Here is a 27011-nt window from a genome sequence, read left to right as displayed (position 1 = left end):
CTGTGGCATCTGGTGGCTCGCACAGGGAGTGACTTAGGGTAAGTAAACTGCTCGCCCCTGAGGGCAGGGTGAGAGGATGGGTTGCCATTTTAAGATTCCTCTTTTGTTTTGCTTCACTTTTGTTTTAAGTTGGAGATGAGTGAGACAGAAGAAAAACCACTCACATCTGAGGAAAAACTATTTCCGTCTGAGGAACAGATAGGGAGAAAGGTTATAATGATTTTTTGTTGTTCCATTTTTATTTCATTTTATCTCGGTTTTGTTTGGTGTTATCTTGTTGGGTTGTATTATAGTAGAAATATGGGATCAGAAATTAGTAAAAAACAAACCGAAAGAGTGTTAAGTAAATTGTTAGAGGAAGGAGGCATCCCAGTAAAATCAAGAGCAGTCAGGGCATATGTTGATACAATACAAAAATGTAGCCCATGGCTTTTTAAGGAGGAGTTGTTAAATATATCACAATGGAACCATCATGGTGAAGATTTAAAAAGAATAGAAAAGAAAAGCCCAGGGACTCTGCCAGTTGGCACATTGCTATTGTGGACGTTCGTATCTTGTTTGCTTAGTCCAAAGCCTTCAGTTCAGACAATGGTAGAAGAAGGAGAAAACATATTGACTCAAGTAAAGAGAAGGTCTCTCAAGCTAGTCAGACAGAGGAAAAGATTCAAGTAAAAGAGAAGGTCTCTGGAGCTAGTCAGACAGAGGAAAAGATTCAAGTAAAAGAGAAGGTCTCTCTAGCTAGTCAGACAGGGAAACAGCCCAATGAACATCACTGCAGAGGAGCCAATCAGCTAGATGTTGCTGGGGCCACTGTGAGCCAATCATCAGCTGGCAGCCTGAAGTTTGCTAGCAGCTGGAAGTTTGCTGGGGGCCCTTTGGCTGTGGCTCTCAACATCTCCCCCTCTCTGTTTAAACAACAAGCATGTGGCTTAGGGACTATGCCTGCCTTAGGTTGTCCAATACTACATATGGTCCTTACCCATCTTCGGATGAGCTGATCTCAGGGCATCAGCCTCGTGTCTTAGGTTGGTACCATTGTAATTGGATCTTACCTGTCATTGACTACCGGTCCAGTATACAGCCACACCTGTGGAGAGGTCTTTATACCAGCGGGGGGGGGGGGGGTGAGGGTTTTTGCCTCACCTCTGTTGGCCCCCAAATTTTAGCTGAACGATCATGACAAGCCAATCAGCTAGAAGATTCTGGGGCCGCTGTGAGCCAATCATCAGCTGGCAGCCTGAAGTTTGCTGGCAGCTGGAAGTTTGCTGGGGCCCCTTTGGCTGTGGCTCTCAACATGGAGGAGAGTCCCAAGGTGGAGGATTTTATTACTTTTCCCTGAATTTGGCAGGTCACCCCTGCTGGGGAACTGAACAGGGGAATTTCCCTCCTTCCCTAAGTCTATACACTGTCCCTTGCTCCAGCTACACAGATGTACATTCGGACATGCCAACTGACTGCAGACCCCTCCTTCCTACTACCCAGACTGACACACAGACCTGGATGCACACAATGATGTCAATTTCACCTTCTGGTCAGTTCACAAGAAAGAAGAGAGATCCTGAAATTATAGGCTGAATTTACGATGCTTGTTTTTCCTTTTTTGGGAAGAAATATTTAATAATTTTTCCATCACCCTCAAGTTTCTGTACATGCTTCAAGACTTTAAATGGTGCAAGGTGAGGAAGAAAGCTTACTGACGTGGGCATCTCTGAACGAGGGACTGTGGTGTTATTCTCTTCCCCTCCACAGGGATTGGTCTGTCCTTCTATGAGACCCCTGAGAACACAGGGACATAACAGGGCCATGTGCAGGGGTTCATATGTGACCCCTCCAGCAGGGGACACAGTTGCTGAAGTATGACTTTCCAGAACACCAGGAGGGCCGAGAGGGACTTGGCTGAAAGCAGCTTCTACTTCAGATTTTTCTGAGACCAGAGACACACTGCTTCTTGGACACCCAGCAAGGCAGGGGATGTAATCTACAACAATGATGGCGACAGTGGCACAAAAGTAGAGGGACAGTAATAGCTCACAGCAAGGAATAGCCTAGGACTAAGTGCTTTTCACATAAAAAGGAAGATGAGCCTATTCTCAGGATATAAAATAGATAAGAACCCCATAAAATAGTTTCCCTACGAAAATTCCTGACATCTCCACCAATCGTTGTTCTCTTCATTTTAACCCAATATAAATTTGAAGGAAGAATCAGGCCTAAGCACAAGTGTGTGTGCTCATCTTTTCCCATAAAAGCTCCCAGAGAGATCTACCCAAATGTAAAGTGCCCTAAAGGACACCCAGCATCTCTGAGAGGTAAGTAAATGACCCATCTTGCACCCCAGAGTCCTCTGCCCTCGGTCCACAGGCCTCCATGCACTTGCTAAGAAACCCAAGCACGAGTCCCGCCAAGTGTCCTGGTCCTGACCAGTCAACAGCTCCCCTGCATGTCCTTATTGTAAAATGGGGATAAATGGTGACTTCACCCTAGGGTAGGACAAGGCTGACACAGGACATGGAGGATTTGGAAGACTATGAAGGTTCTAGAACTGTCAGCCATTGCCACTATTCTTATTGGAATTGTTTTTGTTGGGGTTGTCGCTCTTCCTGTCACCATTAGTATTTCTTGACAATGGTATCTGTGGCTATGTTGGCAATATTTGTTCTGTGTATCGACACCCATGGCATGCAGGATGGAGCTGGTCCTGACACTGCCATCCTGGGCTGAGTGTTCCTACAAGTCCCTCCTCTCCCTAGCCCACCCTCAGCTGCTCTGAACCCTGGACATGGGCCTGCTCATAATTGCCTGAGCTTTTCCACACTCTTGATTACTTTCCTAGGTGGGGCCCTGGGAGTGTAGGGGCCAGAGGAGAGAAAAATCCATAGACTGTCCACTCTCCTCCCCTCTTTGTCCTCTTGTGGGACAATCCTCTGGGTCCTTTAGCTCAAGCTGGAGCTCCTTGGCTTTGGAGGCTCCTGTGTGTGGCTTCTGGTGACTGCTCCTTACTCTTGTTCTTCCAGCTGGGGGGGTGCTGTGGGGTTGGCATGATGCTCCCCACTGATATTAGTCCTGGGGTCAGTACCATCTCCTGTTAGTTTAACCCCAACCAGGCAATCTGTTCAAATATTGTCCTTATTAAACTTGGTCCCCCTTGGATTGTACCGTGTACTTCATGTGGAGACCCCAACCTGTGCACATGCGAGAGCAATACTAACAACTGCAGCCAACACTTGCTCAGTGCCCCCTGAATGCCAGGTCCTGCACTGGGTGTGTCCACATGTGCTGGACCACCCCACCATCCACGTGGCCACATGAGATTGGGACAGTCACCATCATTCCCATTTTGTAGATGAAGAAACAGATGCATACCTGAGTCCCCGTAGGTCACACAGCAAGTGGCAGAGACAGGAGCTGACCCTGTCCAGCTGGCCTGCACCTCACACCTACTTCAGTCTTTATACACTGCTGCCCAACCTTAGGGTTCCAGGTTCTGAAATGAGGAACTGGGGCTGGGCCTTTTGCTCAGCAGAACATTGGCAGTGAGACTTATTACTCATGTGTGTTTGATTAGTCACCGTTCATGGTGAGAGCGCCCATGTGACATCACTACCTGAGACCCTGGAGTGTGCAGAGTGAGATTTTCAATTAATCTGCAGTGACAGCTTCTGTATCACATATAATGTGTGTTGGTTAATATGTGGTCACTGCAGAAGGCCTGAGTTCTCTGCCCTGGGTGATAGGGAACTGGGTTGATTTAGCTGCAAACCCCACTCACTACAAAACCTCATTTTCACATCAATAGGAACAATAAAGGATTTCACACCTGTGTTTATGTCCAAGCCTTCCCGTATTTTAAAGGCAGGGATGACAGAAGTTGTTTTACATAGCACGTTTACTTTTCCCAACTTACCTGTGGTTGCCTGCAGTTCTATGGGCTTGCAAGGGAAAGACACCAACAACGGAAATAGCCCATCATCTCTCAGGAGTGTTGTTTAATAAACGTGAGTGACATACAACACTGTGCAGTGTGGTAGATGGGGAGACAGCTTTACTGGGTTACATGCACACTCGCTTTAGGCTTAGCATCCACTACTGTATTAAAGAGTTATTCTGGGAAAGGAACCATCCAACATTATGTGTCCCAACTCCTTCTATCCCTTAAAAACCTAGGTCCTCTTTTCAGTCCCATCTTGCAGACAAGAAAACTGAAGTACACAGGGTTTATTTTGGCTGTCAGCATGTCACTGGGAGAGAACCAAATTTTGTGGCTGACGTTAAATGCTGTCCCACCTTGAAGGCTTCTGTTCTGTGCTTTGGTGTGCTCCTTGATGCATCTGAATGACGTGATGACTTCTGGGGCCAGAAGCTGGAGGCTGAATCATGCTGTGGACATTATGACCTTTGGCATGGAGGCGTGCCTGAGTCACCATCTGTGGAATCTCAGCACGCAGAGAACGGAGCAGGAGCAGAGTGCTCATGAACTGTCCAGAGATGTTCAAGATTCCTGGGCCCCGAGCTCTCCAAGGGCTGAATCACCCCAGCAGGCTCCACTCTGTAAGAATCCTCATGCCCACCAGTGAAGTCCTTTTCCTGGAGGCCATATCCCTACTTGAAAGAACGATCAAGGCTTGCCATCGGAGAAAATGCCCATTTATTGAGGAACAGCTCTGCATATTGATAGAGCTGGGGGCGGTTTGACAGTTATGACAGTTTAATGGTTGAATGGTTTGACAGTTGGCTGGGGTGCTTTCTGATTGGTAGGTAAGGATCATGTGAGCCAGCAGGGCTAGTCTGATTGGTGGGTAAGGATCATGTGAGCCAGCAGAGCTCACCATTGCTTTTCTTGGGGGATGGGGAAGTTAGTCTTTGGAGCCGGGGTGACTCCCAACACTACTGGTGACCCTAACTTAGATTCCTGGCAGGGCACTGCTGAATCTACCAGGATACAAGATAGGGCTGGCATTACCATGGAAACACTGCCCAGGCAGGGGAGATGCCTTTCTGTCCTCTAGAGCCTGTCCCTGGGGTCTCTGAAGGTCCCAGGGAGGCTGGTCAGCAGATCCACCCCATCGTGACCTGCGGTTTGCTCCAAAGATTCTCATGTCTTGCTCTTGTTAATAAACCTCGGTAAATAATCTATCCTGTAGGAAACCAGAGCCTACTGTTCCTATTGCACCCTTCTTCTTCCTTGATGAAGATGAGGATGAGGCATGAGGGAGGGGGACATTGACTCCTGAGTGCTTGCTAGGTGCCCATCACCACTGGAAGTATTGTGAGTAGCTGCTCATTTAACCATATCACAGCCACCAACCTGTTATGAACCATCAGGAATACAGGTGCTGTCATGTGAGCCTTTCACGTTCCCCAAAGCCATGTGCTGGGGGCTCGGGGGCCAGCCTGGAGTGCCATGGGAGCTGGTGGGGTCTTCAGGAGGTGGGGCCCAGTGGGAGGGGCCAGGTCACTGGGGATGTGCCCTTGAAAGGCTCTTGGGACCCTGGTCCTTCCTCTTTCTCTTACTGCTCCCCAGTCCCTACGAATGAGCAGGCCTCGTCGCCAAGCACTCCCAGAATGAGGTACTGTCAAAGGAAAGCTTTTTCCTTATTAAATTGATTAATCTCGGCATTTTTTCAAAGCTACAGAATACTGATGGCAGATTTAACATATAGAAACAGACGTTTTTGTACTTCTCAACACAACTACTCTTCATATTTGTCACAAAATATTTCAGACTCACTTTTTCTGCTCATTATAGGAAGACAGTAATGTGTTGGCGAGTTTTTTTTTCCTATTTCTCTACATACATATGTATCTATTTAAGTATTTTTTTTAATGAAAACAACCCAGATGCAGTGGTGAGTACTTGTAATCCTAGCTGCTCTGGAGGCTGAGGCAGGAGGACCACAAATTCCAAGTCAGCCTCGGCAACTTAGCAAGGCCCTAAGCAACTTACAAAGATCTTGTCTCAAAATAAATATTAAAGAAGGGCTTGGGATGTGGCTTGGTGGTTAAGTCCCTAGGTTCATTCCCAGTACAGGAAATAAAGAAAGAAAACTTATAGAACATGCCCCTCTATGCAGACAGTGTGGTGTTTCACACAGGGACTTGTGTGGTCCCTGCTCCAAGCAGTGCAGACCAAATGGGCACAGCCTCTAAATCATATTATTGTCTTGAAGAACAAACAGCACAGGTGTTGAATTTCAGGTGCCCAGATTGTGGAGTGGCACACTGTAAGCACCACAGAGAGTTGATTTGCTCTTTTATAAAAACCACTTTTTTTTTTGTCTTACACTGTTAACATCGCTTTTCAGTTTGTTTGTTTATTTATTTATTGTTACTGGGGATGGAACCCAGGGCCTCCCACTGGGCCAGCACCCTACCACTGAGCTACATCGCCATCCCTTTTAAAAATTTAATTTGAAGAAGGGTCTCACTAAGCTGCCCCAGCTGGCCTGGAATTTATGATCCTTCTGCCTCAGTCTCCAGAGTAAATGGGATAATGGAACTTTTCAAGATTAATTTTAATGACGAATAGTATTTCATTAGTTGCTGAAAGCCTAATTTTTGTAAATAATCCACTGCTATAAAATGTTAAATTACTTCTACTTATGTTCACCATAAAGAGCACTTTCATAAGCTCTTCTCAGGTAATCTTTGAACACGTTCTTTCATTTTTTTGAAAAGTCACTGTTGGATCAAAGAGGAGTCCAAGGGCTGTGAAGTCTCCTATTATCTTCCCTTGTGCTCCTGGAGGGGCAGGCATATGTGTGGATGAGAATGTGATCCTTGATGCTTCGTACAATCACTTTTTTAAAAACTTGATCAAATTGAGAAACAAAAATTGGCATCTCTTAAACAAGGCTTCACTTTAATATTACATGAGAAAAATGTAAATGAAATGTATGTCCTAGCCTGAGGATCTGTTCGAGGTGAGCAGCCCAGGGCCTCCTGCTCTTGTGGAATACTGTGGAACACTGGAGCTGGCCCAACTCAGGAGCCTGTTCTGCAGAGCACGCCTTCTACACCGCATGGCTTGCTTCCTTCCTGGAATAGGGGCACCGTGCACAGAAGGGAATCCTTGAGGCCAGCCAGCCAGTCTCCATTCCTCTGTGGGTCTGTGTCTGGCTCAGCTTCGTCCTCACAGCAGCTTCTTGTCGGACCTCACCCTGCAGGAGGGGTTGGCCCATCCATTATTTATCCTCAGGTTGGGGGAGTCCTTGCTCTTCTTGGCCTTTAATATTTGCATATAACTTTATAACCAGTCCGTCATGCTCCTACAAAAACAACCCAGGGCTTTATTGAGATTGCAAGGTATTTTGAAAATAGCCCTCATGTAACTATTTGAGTTTTCTTTGTTGAAATAATTTGAATCCTAGAAGTGGAATATTCTATTTCTTCTTGGGTCAGTTTTATAACGGACTTTTTGGGATGAATTTCTGCATTTCATTTGAATTTTCAAGTTTATTAGCATGAAGTTTCCTACAATACTTTTCTTGTCTTTTTAATTTCTTTCACATGTATAATTGTTTCCTCTTTTTATTTCTAGATTTTTTTTTTGCAACTTTTTATTTCTGATTATTCTGACTACCTTTTTTTAACTTGATGGTCTTTCCAAGGATGCTATTTTCTATATTGCCAGTTGCCATACTGTTTGCTTTATATTTAGTTCAATTTTTGCTTCTTCTTGATTACTGTTTTCATATTTGTACTGTCTTTTGGTTTAATTTGCTCTTTGGGGTGAGTATATAAGTTCTAGACTTAAAGCCCTAATTTATTACAAGAAATCTGCATTTAAAGATAGAGAATTGCTGTGAATACCCATCTGTCCATTTGTCACCATTTTTTGCTTTAGTTCTATGAGGATGTTACTCAAGTACACACTGGAAGAGTGATTATCTCTTCTCAGAAATTGGAAGCTTTCCGGAAGCCTACCTTTATCTCTGCTTATGCCTTGATCTAGACAAGTGCTCTGCCAACATTTTCCTAAACAGACTGACTTCTTTTTGGTATTGTTTACATGGTATAATTTTCCCAATCTTTCTCTCTTTCTATTCTAAGTGAGTCCTTTATAATGAGAGCTTTGTTTTGATCCCGAGAGACATTTATTTGTGTCTTTTAATTAGAAGACTCCATCTCCTTCCATGTGATGGAACTTCTCACGCATTCGGCTGTTAAATTACTCTGCTTTTTAACTTTCGACTTGCTTGTTTTATCTTTCCTTTTGTGTTTTGTCAAACCATATGATGTTTAGTTACATTTTCTTTATATAATGGGATATCATAAACCATTTCACTCTTCTTTTAAGTGATTAGAGTCTGCAATGTGGATATTGAAGTTTAATGCTAAATGTTACTTTTTTAGGAGAAAGCAGAGACTTCAGGACTGTTGAAGTATATGCACCTTCTGACTTGTGGAGGCCTATGTCATGTGGAGTGAGTGTGTGTGTGTGTGTGTGTGTGTGTGTGTGTGTGTGTGTGCATATATTAGACACCTCAAGTGACTGTTTTCATTACTCCTTTTTGTGGCCATTAATCACTCTGTGAACTCACATTTTTGTGCTACTTTTATTTCTTTTTCTCTCTTTTCCCCCAAAGACTTGAGATTATTTCATTTTGGCAGGAGCACTCCCTTTGATATTTCCTTTTGTGTGGATAGTCTGGTAACAAAGTCCATTTTTTATTTGTCCGGAAAGTCTTTATTTCATTATAATCCTCAAAGGATATTTCTTCTGAGTTATTTTCGGTTAATTTGGCTGAGAAGTAACCTGTCAGCACACACCGTTTCCTCTAATTAGAAGATAATACTGAATCAAAAAAACAAGAGAAAAAAAACCGGCTAGACTTTCATTCTGGGTAATCACCAAGAATCCTAGCTCTGCCACCATTAGCTGCTGTCTCAAGATTTTAATCCATAACATGAGGTTACAGGGCTCTTGAAGTGGTTTTGTGAAGACTGGAAAAGGTTATTATTTATAGGTCTAATGACAACTACCAAATAATATACATATTAGTATAAATGTTAATAAAAATGTTTTCAGTCGATTTCTTTTGTTCAGAAAGTAGACTTTGGTACAGCTCCCCCACTTAGGAGTAAATGTAAAATGGTAGATATTTCAAATATATCAAATTTGATATCTAATTAATTAATCAATCAATCTATTTTTCAGTCCTGGGCCCTGCACATGTTTGGCAAGCTCTTTGCCACCAACCCACACCCAAGTCCTCAAGTTGATATTTTAAAAATCCTTCCAATAAATTATATTTCAGAATTTATTTATTAAATTGTTAAAGTCAATTAAATAGTAGTTAGTTAAGCAAAATTCTCTTCCTGCCAATCACTTCTCACCTGTCTATCTGTACAGGGTCCTTCTCCTGCCCCCTGGGGAGGGAGGGTGAATGGTGGGTGTGGACTGAGCACAGGCTCCTCTGGGGACAGAAAGGTCACAGGGAAGGGGACTCTCCATCTGATTCCTCCCTGTCAGACACATTTTTTTTTATCAGAAACTCATTAATACTGCCTGAGAGGCTCCCAGTATCCCCCTTGTTTTCCTGGGTTTTTACAAAGAGATAAGTTTGTCAAGGCCGCAGTTTGCATATTTTTCTGTTAACAATTAATTACTGTCCCAACATCATATGTGACCCCAATTCTTCCACAATTCTGAGAATCTTATTAGCTGTGTCCCTCAAACTCAGGGTTGCTTACTTTCTTTGCCTAAGGGCTTAATGGCAATTAATGTCCTCCCTGCATGCCTTACAAAGGAACTGCCATTCTTAATGCCTGTTTTCACATCTCCGAAGCTGAGAAAGAAGTCTAGCAAGAGCACAGGGTCTCTGATTAGCTGATTGCTAAGGGATAGGCAGCCACCTCTTCCTGGGTCTTTGTTAGGAAGCACACACCTAATGTCTTCTGATCATAAGAGTTCCTATTGGTTTTATTGATCTTCTCAATTGCTCCTTTGGTTTCCTTTTAATTAATTTCTTCGCTTTTCATCATTTTATTTTTTTCTATTTGAAGTCATTATTTTCTTTTAAATTTTTTTCTATAGTGCATCTATGATGATTTTTTCCTCTACATATATCTTCCACAACCTCCACGTAATTCTGTTTTCATTGTTGCTTCAATAAAATACAATGCAAACCAGAAACTTTCAGGTCCTGGAAACTGATTGATTACATTTTTTTTCTTTAATTAATGAATTCCAAACATATAGAGCTGCAGATTTTCAATTTAATGTTCTCTGAAAAAAGCACTTTGTTTTCTATTGCTTGAGTAGATTTGATCCTTAAAATGATGTTGCTTTATGTTTCAAAGGAATTCTTTCATGTAAAGATACTGGCTTCTATTAAGTCCTTTAGTTTAAACTTGTTCAAACATTGCTTATTCCCACTCATTTTTAGCTGTTTAGTATTCAACTTTCAGGTGAGATGTTAAATCTCCCGACACTTACAAATGATTTGCCAAAATAACCTAATAATTTTGACATTTAAATTGTATGTTTAAATTATGTGCTTAGGTTAATGCAATTTCAGATGATCACACATTTCTTGTAGATGGTTCCTTAAATCATTATTTAATATTCTCTGTATGTCCCCCCATTTTTTTTTTTTTTGGCCTAAAGACCACTGTCTCTCATATTGACTAAAACTCCCCCAGTAGTTGTTATGGTTTGATCTGCTCATGTGCCCAAGGCTTGGATCCTAGGGCAGGAGTGTTCAGAGGCAGGGTTTGGGGTTGAGATTAGATGGTGTCCATGGGTTAATTCATGGAGGGATTCATAGCTGTTGACATTAGTGGGAGTGGCTGAACCCTCAGGAGTTGGGGCCTGGTTAGAGGAAGGAGGTCACTGAAGGCAGGCCCTGGAAGGTTTTTTCTGGTTTCTAGCCACTTCTATCTCTCTCTTTTTCCTGGCTTCCCTAAGCTGACAGCATTTTCTTCACCACACCCTTCTGCCATGATGTTCTTGCCTCACCTTGGGTTTAGACCAGTAGAGCCAACCAACCATAAACTGAAATTCCTAAACTATATCTGAACCACCATAACTCTTTCCTCCTTTAAGTTGTTTTTCTCCTGTGTTTTGTCACAGTGATCGAAAACTATCTAACACAGTGTTAGTGGTTATTGTGTATAATTTTCTATTCTTTTCATTTCCTTATTTCATTATTATACTTTTAAGTGACTCTTGAACTGTGCTTTATTATTTTTTTAATTTAAATATTAGGGCTCTGTAGCATAATTTCAAGTTAATCTGTATCTAAACACATAATTGGAGAATATATAATGCCAAAATTGCCAGAATTATATATTATTACTTCCTGAAATTTAGGTATCACTTGATTTTTAAAACCCCCATATTTGCTATTAAATTACTGTTTTTACTGCTTCATGGTTTCAAAGCTTGCTTAAATTCATTTCCCATATGCCATCTACATGTGGACTTTAGAAAATTCTGCTTAGGATTTGATGTAAGCTCTCGAGCGTGAAGATGCTTTTCTGTCATCAATTTCAGATAATGCTTAGATTTCGCTCTTCAAATATTGCCTCTGTTCATTTAAAAAAAGATTTCTCCTATGAAAACCTGCTTATTTTCTCCTGCATGTGTCCTAACTTTTGTTGAATATTTTCAGTGCTTTGTCTCTCTGTGTTGTGTTCTGGGCAATTTCCTCAGATCCATGTTCCAGTTTATTAATTCTGTCTTCCCCTAAGTGTTTTCTCTTCAAAGGGAAAAAATACATCTTTATCTACATTCCCAAAGACACACATCCACTCACAACTGAATTTATAGACACAAGCACACATATACCGACTGCATACATACAAATGGAAAGCAAGAAGTACATTTAAAATAATCTGGCATTGCGAACAATATTTATAAAAATAGTACTGGCCATGGGTTAATTCCCAGGGCTTGCAGTCAGACTGGCTGAGCCTTCCCATAAATGGAGTAGGATTCATACTATTACTAAATTTTACTAAGGGCCAGTTAGGTGCAGGACACCTAATGTGCATCTGCACAGACTGACTTTCCCCTCAGAACAACTCGAAGGGGTGTGTGGTGGCAGAGTGGCAGTGCGAGCCCCACCCTTTGGGGGTATAGGGAAGTGTTCCCCAATGAATAGGAGAAAGAGGTGCGCTGAGGTGCAATGGCGTTCTGCAAATGGGTTTTGGGAAGGAGATGTAGAGGTAAAAAGCTAAGAAGCCTCAGAAAGCCCTTCTTGTGTGGGATCCTCTCTGGGGAAGGACAGAGCATGGCAGGCCTTTGGCAAGGCTGAGGGGCGCGGACTCTGATGACCCCCTGTTAGTTCGTTTGAACCTCGGTTCATGCTCTGTTTATCCCAGGGGCGCAAGCCAAAAGAAAGAGGAGCTTCATCGTTAAGAAAGAAAAAGAGAGGAAAGCAGACTGGCCAAGGGGGCATTGCTTAGGAGAGCCCCGAAGATGGAAGGGCTGATGGTTCACTCACGGAGCCTTCTCTCTGCCGCCAGCCTTACAAAAACCTGTTCCTGTGTCTGTAGTGAAGCTTCACCTGCAAACTCAAACATGCATCTCATTGCACCCTGAATAGGAAATCAGATGTGCACTTAGTCGCTTAGAAACAGGGGTGAGTATTTCAGGACCCCCAAAGGACAGGTACAGGGTGCCAACCTCTCACACAGCGGGTGTCCAAGGGGAAACACATTTCTTTCACACCCGTTCCTTGTGCCCTTTCTAAGATTCTGGTGCTGCTGCAAGGTCTGAGGTGCACAGGGGCACACCCCAACCCCAAAGGGACCAGGGTCATCTCGGGTGGGACTCTCTAGCAAAGGTCTTCTGTGAAGTGCACCCAGGGAGAGGCGGGTATTTTCCTTCTATTTGAATCCATCACCATGTTGGGCCCCTGTGCCGTGACAGTGTCTTAACAACACGCTTTGCTTATCCTAGGATTCGGGATGTCAGACATCTAAGAGGGTCTCATTACAGGCAAGGCGTCCTCAGGCCTCTGTCTGCGGAGGCTGCAGGGAGGAGCCGTCTTCTGCACCTTCTGTGGGCGCCAGCTCTAGTGCTCACGTCCTTTTCCACACCTTCCATCCTCCCACGCCCTTGATGACTCTGCCCTTCCTGCCTCCCTCTACCAAGGACACAGGAGATGCCCCTGGGCCAGCCAATGCAGGGCAATCTCCCATTTCTCCATCAATTTACCCTGGAATCAGGCTGCTAAGTCCTTTGGCCATGTAAGGTGGCATAGATTCCAAGGCTCAGGATGTGGGCAGCTTTGGGGACCAGTTTTCTGCTTGTCACATAGATTCCTATTTCAATGGTGGCACACTAAACTGTTCATTAATCCTCTTGACTAAGGCATGCACTTCAGGTAGTAATAAATGTACTAATATTGGTTCATAACCTGTGAACAATGTACCAAACTGATATTGGGTCTTGCTATCAGAGATCATGGGTATCCCCTACTGGTCAATGTGAGAATTCTGCCCTATCTTTGCAGGAACCTATAAATTTAAAACTTCTAAAATGGTATTGCTATAAAATTTCCTACTGCTCTTCAAACAGAGAGACCCCACCCACAGGGAGCATGCTGGGGGGAGGCAGCTGAACAATGAGGTCCAGACTGAGCTCTTTATGGGTGCACACCTTTGTGTGAAGCAGAGTCCCCAGAGTGACCTGATTTATGGCTTCTGTGCAGGATGAGGTCACAGTTCTTGAAAGACACAAGATTGCTCAGGTGGCTGTGTGGTGTCCACAGGGACCCAGCCTGGGGTAGCTGGGCTGGTTCTGGAAGTCCCCAGAGGGGATGCTGCCTCTTCTCAGGAAAGCACAAGTCCCTGGGGTCTTGGCGCTTTTCAGACGGAGTGGTGTGGAGCTCTATTAATGAGTCTCTGCTTCTTGGTGACCTTGCTTTTCTGCCCATGTGCCTCTGTTTCCAGGGGCTTCTGTGCTCCAGGAATGACAGCAAGAAGACCAGGAGACATGCTCAGGTGTCTCAGGTGAGGGGGGCAAGCTGGTGTGAGACACATGTGCCTGAGGTACCGTAAGTCCTGCTGTGATCACTTGGTCAGGTGCTATGCCTTGGAAGCACTCAATTATTTCAATGCTTCCAGGCAAATGTTTTCAGGTCTGGAATATTAGTCGACTTGACATACAGCATGGGATGCTGTTTTATGGAGGAACGTCCTCTGTGAAGGTGAGAACTCAGGGCAAGCAGCCTTTTTTCAGCCTGCACTCAGCAAAGCTGAACACCCCTATTACTAAATAATTGCTCACCTTTAAAGTTGTTGAAAGGGAGGAGAACTACAGCCTGAGTAGGTATTACAACAACAGGAATCACCAGATAAGGACAAACTGACCTTTTTTTTAATAATTCCAACTTGGGCTATAAATCTTAGAACGGTAACCAAGTTATTTCATTTTTTAAAAAAATCTTATTTTTTCGATAATTTTTTCTTAGCTAAGTTAGTCTTCTCTCTTCCCCTTCCTCAATGGAAATTAAGAAATAAGGCCAGAGAATCCTAAGATCTACCTTCATGAAATGATAGGAGACCTCATGGTCTAGATATGAAAACCTGCTTCAAAACAGTAAGTACTGTCAGTCACACAACCTCTATGTGCTGAGTGTACCACGTACTTGACAGTGTGTTGCTGGTGCTTCTCAATACGAATGGACAATGATGGCCAGCATTTATCTGGTAAGGTAGCCAGTCTGCAAACTGCAGCCATAGTGTCCAATATGGCCCCGGGCCTGTTTTTATTACTCAAGTTTTATTAGAAACAGCCATGTCCATTCATTTAGATTTTACATATACTTGGGTTTTACTGTTTTGTTTTGTCAAAAAGATAGAGTTTGGTAGCTGTCATTTTGTCTGTGTGGCCTGTAAAGCTGGAAATATTTAAAAAACGGACCTTTCACAGAAGAGAGCTTACTGGTCCCTGATCAGTGTCTTACATAACACATAGAGTTCATCTAATCCTCCCAGAAACTTGGCAAGTGCATACTCTTATTTAAGTGGTTTTGCAGAGGAGGAAATGAAGAATACAAGGAACTAATTTGCATAAGATTCAAGAGCCTATAAATAGGAGAGCCAGGGTCCTAATTCAGGTCCCTATATTTGATAGCATATGGTCTTTATCCCAAGAAACCTGCTCATCATCTATTGTCCGCAGTCCAAATTATTTTTCCAGGGCTGTGCTTCTCTATCAAATGCATGTGCTTAGACCTTTCAAAAGAGATCTGAAGTGCTTGCAAAACCAGCTTGCACACACACACATGGGCAGACTGTAGAATACACATGTTTAGTTACCTGAGCCCAATGCGATTTTTTAAAAATTTTTATTGTTGGGTTGTTCAAAACATTACATAGTTCTTGATATATCATATTTCACACTTTGATTCAAGTGGGTTATGAACTCCCATTTTTACCCCGTATACAAATTGCAGAATCACATCGGTTACACATCCATTGATTTACTTATTGCCATACTAGTGTCTGTTGTATTCTGCTGCCTTTCCTATCCTCTACTATCCCCCTCCCCTCCCCTCTTCTCTCTCTACTCCATCTACTGTAATTCATTTTCCCCCTTGTATTTTTTTCCCTTTCCTCTCACTTCCTCTTGTATGTAATTTTGTATAACCCTGAGGGCCTCCTTCCATTTCCATGCAATTTCCCTTCTCTCTCCCTTTCCCTCCCACCTCTCATCCCTGTTTAATGTTAATCTTCTTCTCATGCTCTTCATCCCTACTCTGTTCTTAGTTACTCTCCTTATATCAAAGAAGACATTTGTCATTTGTTTTTTAGGGATTGGCTAGCTTCACTTAGCATAATCTGCTCTAATGCCATCCATTTCCCTGCAAATTCTATGATTTTGTCATTTTTAAATGCAGAGTAATACCCTTGTTGTTATTACTTTATTCTGCATAGCATCTTTCTTAATTTGTTTCCCACGCTTATCCATTTGATAAACTTCAAAATCAACTTACTAATGCTACTAAATAATAAGAACCACATGGCCTCCACTGGGCTCCAATGAGGTACTCTTACTAATTATCTTTTAAAGATACATTATGTGTGTTCCAACAATTTTAATTTGCACTGTAGCAGGACGTTTTTCAACAGAATAAAGCTTTTGGCTGTTCAGAAGTGTCACGAGCAGATTATGTAACTTGCAGTGGTTAAAAACAGGCCTGGAATGAGCTTTAGAGATTTAAATTCTTGCCCACTTACTTCATGGCTCTGTGCTTTAGAAGACAGTTTCTCAGTGCCTCAGTTTCCTCTCTGAAAATGGGCACCATCACATACTGTTCATACAATGCCAGGACACTGTTAGAGCTCTGTGTAGACTGCTAATATCTGAGGGACGCCCACAGCACCTTTACCAGCCTCCTCTGGTGTCCGAACATCCTACAAAATCATGTTCTTGATGTTGTAGTGAAGGTGCAGATAGACATGAGACCTGGGGTCTGCAGAGCAAGTTGATCCTAGGCTTGATGTCCCACACTGATACACTGTTGGGATCCCTAAGCTTGTGTCTTGTGCATGCACTTTGGGCACCTGCCTTTCCTGAGCATTGTGACTTTGTCAGCACATCTGCCTGGTCTCATTTCATACTTTGTTGTTTCTGGCCCACTTCGGGTTTGTAAAACAAATAACCAATCTTGGACTATTTAGGTGGAAAACCAATTTTTATTTTGCTGCCTGAGCTCTAGAGTTTCCACTGTTTCTACTTCAAAAGTTTCTAAACATTTCCTGGGTAGCTGAGGGCCTGCAGGTTTCCTGCACTCATAACAGGCATTGAGAACCCCACCCCCCAAACCTGGGCAGCTTAAACAGAATGTTGGCACAGTTAGCACCCCCCCACCATCTCCAGGAGGCGGAAAGCCTGCACACTGACATCTTATCAGAGTAGCCCACTCCATCTCCCCCGGAGAGCACAGCTAAGATGTTGTCCAAGACAACCATGGCTAGCCATCTTCACTTCAGCCTTGGGGCTTAAGCTGGATTCTTCCTAGACCAATGTATTTCACTCCTGATGCCCAATCATTCACCTAACCACCTTGCCAAGAGTATGATCGTTTCAAATTACAGCGCGTGTGAAGATCTGATTAAATCCATTGATCCAATTTTAGTGTGACTGAGTTATTGACATGGATGCGAATTAACTTATTTGTCTGCAGCCAGAGGCCAGTAACAGAACTGAAGAGAGATTATGTCTGGGTAACACTTGGCGTGGACGAAGAGCACATCTAATTCAGAGAGCGGCTGCATGGAGAGGTGGTTTCATGGGGCGCTAAGGTTGGCAGGAGTTCCCTGCAGAGCTGACTTTACCTGTTGTCCTCAGCCCTGTGAACATGCTCTATCAGGGTTATAGGTAGCAACAAAATAAGTAACAAATATGTTACATGAGTTTTTCCCATGAGTGACATAGTTTGGAATTCTAGGACAGGGGTATGCTTTATGCTACTGAGTCTAAAACACCTCAACCATGCATAGGTTAAATAGCAAAAGAATGACAAATACACATATAGATATAAATCTATAAATATAGCAAAATGAGCTAATCACAAAAGACAAATACCATGCTACCCACTTACATGATGGACCTGAACCATCAAATCTCTATATTTGCAGAGATAGAAAGTGGCCTGCTGCTTTAATAAGGTTGGGATATTAGTTTCACAAGAAGAGAGTTCTGGAAGTTCATTGTTCAACAGTGTGTATGCATTTGATACTCCTTAGTTGTGCGCTTAAGTGTGGTTAAGGCAGTAAATTTCATATTAGGTGTAATTAACCAAAGGATAAACGTTAAAGATCCACAAAACTTTGTGTTTTAAAACAAATAAAACCAACCCAATAAATAAACAAGGAATTGATTCATAAACAGGACTGAACCACTGAAGATTTTTAATAGAATTGTTTCATACAGGAAATTGGTGGTTATTCCGACAATGGGGGTGGGGAGCACTGAGCAACACATTCAGAAAGGCTGCAGGAGCCCCTGAAATTTATGCCTGTGGCATCCAAGTAGCTGGCTCTCAGGAGAAAGCCAAGAAACCGATGGCAATGCTTCATCCTCACTGTGCACCAATGCCTGCGCCATTTCTGCACTGCCATGGAAGATCAAAGCCATGCCTGCTTTTCCACCTTTCAGATCTCAGCAAGAGACATTCATGGGAAGACCCTGACTGGAACTCTACTGGCAGGGGAGCCAAGACCACTCTGGATACAGTTTTTCAGAGTTTTTTTATTATTATTGTTATTAGTTGTTCAAAACATTACAAAGCTCTTGACATATCACATTTCATACATTTGATTCAAGTGGATTATGAACTTGCATTTTTACCCTGTATACAAATTGCAGAATCACATGGATTACACATCCACATTTTTACATACTCTCATACTAGTGTCTGTTGTATACTGCTGCCTTTCCTATCCTCTGCTCCCCCCTCCCCTCCCCTCCCATCTTCTCTCTCTACCCCATCTACTGTAATTCATTTCTCTCCCTTGTTTTTTTTCTCTTTCCCCTCACTTCCTCTTATATGTAATTTTGTATAACCCTGAGGGTCTCCTTCCATTTCCATGCAATTTCCCTTCTCTCTCTCTTTCCCTCCCACCTCTCCTCCCTGTTTAATGGTAATCTTCTTCTCATGCTCTTCATCCCTGCTCTGTCCTTAGTTGCCCTCCTTATATCAAAGAAGACATATAGAAGCACAGAGGTGTGGCTAATAGAGAAAACAGAACAGAAGGGATGAGAAGGAAGCAACTGAGAGAAGAATAACATTTCCCTGAGAACATTACACTCTGAAACTCACCCCCATGGTGTATGATGGGCCCCAAGTTGAGTTCTAGGAAACAGAACAGGCTACTCCAACAAGAGGAAGCTGCTTTAATGGGTATCAGAATAATCACAGGAAATGTTGGGTTTTGAGATAGCATGGATGATGCCTGGTCCTATTAGATAGTGATTGGGAAAAGCATCTTCCTCATCCAGTACAGAGTAGAATCCAGGGCTCCGGCAGAAATACTTATGTCTTTCTCAAGTAAAGAAGAGGAAGAGGAAGGAGAAAGATGGTGGATCACCATTATATTTCCTTTAACAACAGGTTTTCCTCTTCAGGTCTTGCTTTTGGAATCTTAGCTGTAGCTAGAGCAGTGCCCACCAGGGCTAACCATCCCTGGTGCTAGATGCAGACCCTGCTGGGTGCCCCAGCCAGGCCTCCATAAGTCTGGAAGCCTCCAGGATGGCTGGTGGGAGCCCAGAACCAGGCAGGCTTCTGGCACGTGGCTGACCCATGTCCTGCTGGACACTCATGGGCTCCTCTGAACATCTCTGGGTTCTCTGTCTTCTGCTCTCTTCTTCCAGGTTTTGACATCTGGATCCTAACTGTGCCTAGCTCAGCTCTATCCCCACAACCTGAGGGCCTGTTGGACCTTCTCCCTCCCTGCAACACAGCTGGGATGTCCTCCCCTGACCCAAGCTGAAGGGCTTGGAGTCTGTCCAGTTTGCATCCCTCTGCCCAGGGTCTCTGTCTCTGGCTGATGTCCAGTGCTTTTAAATCATTATTTCCCATCCCCCCCCCACTTTTTGTCTGTAGCTGGTGGACAGGTAAGTCTATCCCCTGTCACTCCATATGGGTTGGACAGGTGCTCCCTGCTCTTTAGGGTAAACTTTAATTGAGTAATTTTTAAAGAAAAAATCATCTTATAGTTGATATAAAGAAAACTGCACAAATCGTAGGTGTAGGACTCTAATTTTCACAAAGTTAACACATGTGCATAACGACGGCACTGCAGAATGTCTCTTTCAATCCTGAAAGTCAGGACTTCCCCAGAATCAACCAATCTAATGAACTTCAGTGGCCATTTAGATATACTTTTCTGTATATGAAATAGTTGCTTCAAAAATGTCCTTCAAAGATTTCTATTACATAACCTTTCCTTTTGTACATTTCTAGTGGTTCTGTGGCTTGCTTTTTCTTATTTGTGTGTGTCTCTGTGTGTGTGTGTGTGTGTTTAAGCAGCTATACTGAGATGTTGTCCACAAATTAAAAAAATCACACATTATCGAAGGTGTGCAATTGTGAGGTTTTGATGCACATGTTCATTGTGAACTAACATTGCCATCAAACTAATTACTGCTGTTCTTTAGTAAATAAAATTCTTTAATTTATTGGGCCAATTCTGTATTTTCCTATAAGGCTTCATTTACTGTCCACTAATTAAGGAACTTGGCCTTACCCAAGGATGTGAAGAAATTCGCCTCTGTTGCTTTTATTACTTGACCTCATGCCTTTGGACGTACAGAGGATTCAGAGTTCTGGGTATGCTTCTCAGAGAAGCCCCACCCTTCTTTCTCTTCCACCCCTGTGAACACTCATTGGAGCCACAACAGGGAGAGAGTGATTCTGCTCTGTCTGTACCAGGGTGGCACTCCTGTCCCACTCCAGACATCTGTGAACTGTCATTTTGTCTTCTGGAGCTGCAAGGCTGCTGATTGCTATGTTGAGCTCCTTGGTCTTTTAATGAGCTTTCCTGGCAGGTTCTGCCTCCTCCGTGTGCAGAAAAGGCATTATCAAATGCCTCCCACTCCCAGTTAATTTCTCTCTTTTCCCTTCTCCCCTGGCCCTGGGCCTTTAAAGTTTGAGCTACCCCGAGGGCCAGGAGCAGCCCCTTAGGTTCCCCTAGTCTCTGGAGGCTGCAGAGAATGCTGGGGGGCTTCAGGGTCTGCTGGGATTCCTGCAGAAGGCCACGGAGGTCAGGAGCTGGCTCAGAGCACTCACATCAGCAAGGGCATAGTCCAAGCTTTAGAGAGCATCAGGGAGGCCCCCTTCACCATGGCCTCTGCCCCCCAGCCCTGTCTCCCTTGACAGCTCTACAGTGCCTTCAAATAAGCCACTTAAAAATATTTTAGCCATATGTTTTGGGAGATTTAATAAGTTATAATCTTGAAAATTCTACCCAGGAGCGAATTTCCTGTCCATATTTTTAGGTATGGGATCTCTTGTGGATCATTTATTTGTTGGCTCATGAACTTCTGCTGTTTGGGGCTTAGCTAGACCCAATCAGGAATCCAAGTCTCCTGAGGTAGACAAGGGTCCACACAACTCCCCTCAGACAGCAGAGTTGGAAAGGAAAACCAAATTCACTTGTATCCGCTGGTGGCGCCAAAGTGGGTGTCAAATCCAGACCAACACCTCCCCTCCAACACCCACCTGCAGGTGCAGGCAGTGAAAACCCTCCCCTGAATTTATTTCCTTCCTCCAAAAAGATTTTTCAATTATTATCTGAAAATCAGTCTCTGATCAGCACAAATGATAAACTTGAACCCAGCAGTTGTTCTGGGGCCGGCAGGGGGGATGCCACAGGGATTAGCAATCGGAACATTTCAGGTGACGTATTTGGGGGGATCTGAGGTGTCCATTTGGGAAATGGTCTCTCGGCTCCCAGTGGCTTACCTTTGCCTGGTTCAAGATGGTGCACGGCAACCACCTGGCAACCACAGTACCCGACAGTGTGTGGACCACGGGCATCAAGAGGCACCTTCTCTGCAGATCTGGCGTGTGATGGCCTCTGAGCAGGACAGAGAAACTGTGGCCTGTTCCATGAAGCACAGCTCTGCCCTTGGGGTTGCCCTTACTTGACATGCTGAATCCTCAGCATTTGTAGATGAAGCACACAGGGCCTGGGTCAGGGTCTCTGTGGCAACCTTGGTTCAGTCTTCAGTTGTGTTTGAATTTAGGTGCAGGGACAGCACGAGTGGGCCTTTCCCTCTTCCCCTGTGCCCTTCACAGAGAGCAGAGACAGACATGGGGAAACCACTCAGAAGGCCATCATGCATCAATACTTACGCTACCTGCTTCCACCTTTTTTCTCTCCACAAACAATACAGAAATATTTTTTTTTGTCCATGTGTAATGTGTTCTATCACAGGTCCTCCAGTGACGTTTTCCATGACAATGTGAATCACATTCCTAATCGAGGTCTAAGCCAGTCAGCCAGACCCCATCTTCCTTGCCTTCTATTTGCCCTGTTTTCCAGCCTTGCCCCTCCCCACCCCAGTATTCCTGCTTGGCACCTCCAGGGCACCAGTGGCTTCTGTCCCTGGGCTTCCTTGCTTGCTAGAACCCCTCTGCATAGGCTCTATGCATGGCAGATGCCTCTGTATCCTTTAAATCTCAGAGTTCAAATGTCCCCAGAAAGGTCTCCTCTGAGGATCCCATGGCAAAGGCTCCCTGGGCCTTCCCTCTGTCACCCTCCCTGTTTAGCCCTCCATGCAATATGGCTGTTGGGGGTTATGGAGCCTGGGACATGTTTGTCCTCCACCTCTCTCATTGTAAAGCCAGCATCAGGGAACAAGAGCCAGGTGAGCACTGGTTCCCTCTGTCACCCTAGGCTTGTTGAAGAATCTGAGCACCGGTACAGTAAATTTTTATTAAACAAGTGATTGCATCAACAGAAATTAGCTTTAATAACTAGGTAATAAACTCTTGGATATAAGTCCTGGTGATTTTCTGCCTCTTAGAAACAAAACCATCTTTCTGGCTGGGTATAAGCTGAGTTTCATGCAAGTCATGTCCAGGTTTGGTAGCCCCTACAGATTCAGAGGGGGGTTGTCACGGGATAACAGGGATCATTGAGAAAGACGTCCCAAGGTGTATAGAGGGTGTTGACCCCTGGGACCTAGGAACAGACTGGACCTGGGATCTAAAATCTTGAGGTACCTCAGTGGAATTGGAGGTGGCACAGAAAGCCCCAGGGAAATAGGAGGGTGGCCCCTCTGCACGGGACCATGCTTCTTGCTCAGCAAGTATTGGGGAGGGGGGTCTCCAAGGAGAGCTCACAGGGTGCCTACATTCATCCATCCTGGCCAGTGAAACCTGAAGTATGTGCACCATGAGCAAACTCTGATGAGTGTCATGCAGACATCCCTTGATTTGGAAATGTTTGCTTGTTATGTATCCAGTTCACACATACTGTGCAAACAAACACATTTTAAAAAACAGGCATGCATCAAGTATTATAACTGAAAAATTCAGAATGGCGTTGACTTGGAAGTGACTTCATTCACATCCCACATCATCCATCAAGATCTTGTCCCCCACATGGTGTCTTTGTTTCACAAACATTCATGAGCTCCTGCTAGGAGAGGTGCTTTGTAGCAGGAACACAGGGCTGAGCATGAAAAGTCTGCCCAGGTACAAGAACCCAGTACAAAAAAAGGCAAGGATTCCAGCCTAGGTTTAAACTCTGGGCTGCACTGTTTTCCTTGGTGGAAGGATTCTTAGCAATATTCTCTCTACATGGAGTACCCTTCATTTCTAAGCTTATAACCTCCTGGCATTAGGTTTGATTAGAAAGGGAACTCTGTGTTTCTCCAGTACCAGAAATGCTCTGCACCTCCCAGGCCTAGGACTGCCCATGTCCCTGGCTCTAAACAGATCACAGTGGCCAAAGAAGGAAATGAACACATTTCTCAGAACTGAGCCATGGGCTGCTCTCTCGAGCCCAAGAAGGTATTAGCCACATAGAAACACATGGATGGAGAGTGGGGAGCAGGGTGCCCCCAAATGGAATTTTCAGAGCTGCTAGTAGAAGGACCACCATGTTTCCAGGGCACAGAAACAGATGTAGTTAACTACATTTTAGTAATTACTTCCATTACTTCCTTGGGCCATATTTTCAGAAGTCAATGGTGGATGCAACATGGAATGCATTGTGTAGGCTTCTGATGCAATTGCTAATTGTCTTCTATTTATTTGTACACTCACCACTGTGATTTTTTTTTGTGGTATAATATGTTAAAAGTCCTTATACTAAATGGATCTCTGATAACTAGGACTTTCCCCAGAGGTGTTAGCCTGATACTGTCCATTAGTTTAAGTTTCAATTACAGCTAAAGTGAGACCCTGGTAATAGCTTCCAGAGAGAGAGAGAGTCAAAGAAAGAAAGAGAAAGAGAGGAGAGAGAGAGAGAGAGAGAGAGAGAGAGAGAGAGAGAGAGAGAGAGAGAGAGAGAGAGATAAGCGAGATGGATCACCTTGGGAAAAGTCTGAACTCTGGCTTCACGTGGACAATGCCTAGGTTGTTCCATTCTGATATTGTAAGAGTGTTCAGAACTTTCCGAGAAAAATGGCCACACTTCCCTTTTTCTTTGAAGAAGATCAACATCATGTTTTAAAGGAATATCTTCTCAAAAATAGTAATAAGGTGAAATAGGGGTAAATTAAAGCCAGACAGGGACCAAAAAAATCCAAGGTGATAGCTTCAAAGTAGAATTTTCCACCAGAAGAAATGACACACTAGATATGTTATCAAATTAGCAAACCCTCTGGCTCTTTCTGAGTTTCGAGTCCCAGTTCCACTCAGCCTGTGCCACTTGTGCTTTGAAATCTCTCTGATTGAGATGGCTGCGACCTCTCAGAAGAATTTTGTAGCCAGGGCTCTCATTAGAGTGTCCTTTCTGAACGTGGTTGAAATAGGAGAGAAAGCAAGTCACGCCTTGCAGAGACTGCCATCCTGAGTATCAACACCGAAGCAGTTAAGTCAAGAATCCCTTGCTCCAGAGGGGCCTCTCTGGAGGCTGACTCCAGATTTGATGGATGAGGAAATCAGCACCTGCAGAGCCTTGCTTGTTACTGCTGCCACTGCAGATTCATTGACTATCTGTCCTTTTTTCCTCTCTGACCTTGAAAGTCCTGCACAGACATTGGATTTGCCTGTGTGCATCACCTGGTCTCCAAGGCAACAGCACCTGAAAATCAAAGCAGAGACAGCAGTTCCAGAGTCCATTTGTTTATGATGCTTTTTTTTTTTTTTTTTTTTTTTAAATCTAAGTCAGGGCTTTGCAGTCCTGGATTGATAGGCGTTAACAAACCAGATAGTCCTCTGTTGTGGGGGCCGTCTTGTGTGTCACATGGTGTTTAGCAGCACTCCTGGCCTCTCCCTGCTAGATCCCAATAGCATCCTCTAATTGTGACAGCCCACATGATCTCAGTTACAGGTGCCAATTGGATCCTGTGGTGAGGACTCACTCCCTATTCAGAAACACTGAACGAGGTCATTGGAACATAGGAACATATTGGCTGGAATCTCATACGTTCTGTTCTTTTTCTTTTAATTTTCCATGAAGTTTCATCTGGTGGCCCCCAGGAAGCTAGCAAATATCTAAAAGGAATGCAGAACTCTTTCCTCAATATGTTATTAGCTGAAGTAGCCTGTAAACAATTTATAAAGTATTTAATGATTTTTTTTCTTTTATAGAAGAAGTATGTGCTCCTAATTAGTGATTTTTTAAAATATTAAAATGTACAAAGTAGAGAATGGAAGCCACTCTTCCTGCCCCACTAGTTCCCCTCCCACAGTCAACCTCCCTAGGACCCCTTGGCACATGCTGCTGGCTCCTTGTGCAAATTGAAGCCACAAATGATTATGAAGGTTTAGGATGGTCCATGGAAGGCATCCCAACTTGTTCACAGAACTCTCCCAGTGAGATCACACATGACCTTAGGACCCCAGGATGCTGCCAAGGTTTGCAGCTGCTGCTCAGTATACACAGGGCCCTGTCATCCCTTCTCCCAGGTTTATCATTTTAGGAACAAATTGGCATTATGCTAATAAGGTCATTAAAGCAAATCCCATGCATCTCTTTTCTCCCGCTATAAGATAAGATAAAAAACTGCCAAGGGAGCCAGGGAAACTGTTTTTACAAATAAGCTCTCTGCTCATGTTTGATGCTAGCTGTGCAGCCTCCTGACGATCAGCTTTCAGGAAACGACCTATCTGTGGTTATGTTTCCTCATTGGCAAATGATCATAATCATAATGCCAGATCCAGGGGGCCAGGATTACTAGTGGCTGTTTAGGAAGTGGTCTTAGGTAATGTCCTGTGAGTTAAAACTACCATATTATCCTTTCAGTAATTTTAAGCTGAGTACCAAGGGTCAGTTTTTCTCTTAAATTAATTTCACCAAATCACCAGTGCATGACTGTTCTCAAAATTCTTTCCTTCCTTCTTTCTTTCTTTCTTTCTTCTTCTTCTTCTTTTTTTTTTTTGGTAGTAGCTCACAGTAAGGGGTACACTTTGTATCATGACTCATCACATGATCACACATATTCAAACTTGAACAGAAGTCTCAGAAATCTGTGCATAACCTTACTACCTGCAATGGGCTCTGGTATTTCTTATGGTATTCTCTATGCAACTCTGATACTTTTTAAAATATATTGTGCCAGTCCATTGAATATATTTCATTCCACTCATACATTGTGACTGGCAGTTTGAAACCCAAGGTTCTGAAAAGCAGGCTCAGCTCTAGGGAGCATGGACTTTGCATGGTATTGCTAAAAGTGTTATGGCGAGATTGCAATAAATCACCAAGGAGATTTTAAAACAGGAGATGGAGCCATCTTTATTCACCAGGTCGGGATCTGGATTCACCAGCTGGCAGGCCAAGGGTCAGGCTGCAAGACTACACCCTTCGACCTCCTCTAAGAGTTAGAGTACATCTTTATACTCCAAAACCACATTAATCATAAGTGGCTCATAACCAGGAAGTGCATCAAAATGACCCTGGTAGGGTCCAAGTTGAAGATTATTTACTAACGTCTAGATAATCATTCTCTGACAGGGTAAAAATGGGAACCAAAAAGAGAACAACTTTACTTTGCACAATAAGAACAGAAACATTTGCCTTTCTAAGCAGGGTCTGCTAAGCAGGATCAGGATGGCAGAGGCGGAGTTTTTTTATGGGAGAAGCATTTCTTACAAGACATGGAGTCCCAGGGTAAAATGCAGAAGGTTTGGTCATTGCCCATAGCCTGGCCCATAACAAAAGCAGACACTACTGGGTATGTGGTACAGGAACTAACCTTTCGAAGTGGTCACATGTGCTCCTCTTTATAACAGTGGTGATTGCAATGTCCTGTCTCACAGCTGAGCTAAGCCAATGATCAAAATAAAATGTATGAGATCTGCTGTAAAACCACGCTGGAAAAAAATGCCTGAAATCACCTGCATTGTAACCCAACATGGCAGAGGCCTCAA

This window comes from Ictidomys tridecemlineatus, chromosome 2 (genome assembly GCF_052094955.1).
Source record: "Ictidomys tridecemlineatus isolate mIctTri1 chromosome 2, mIctTri1.hap1, whole genome shotgun sequence".
NCBI lineage: Eukaryota > Metazoa > Chordata > Mammalia > Rodentia > Sciuridae > Ictidomys > Ictidomys tridecemlineatus.
Note: the sequence above shows the minus strand (reverse complement) of the source record.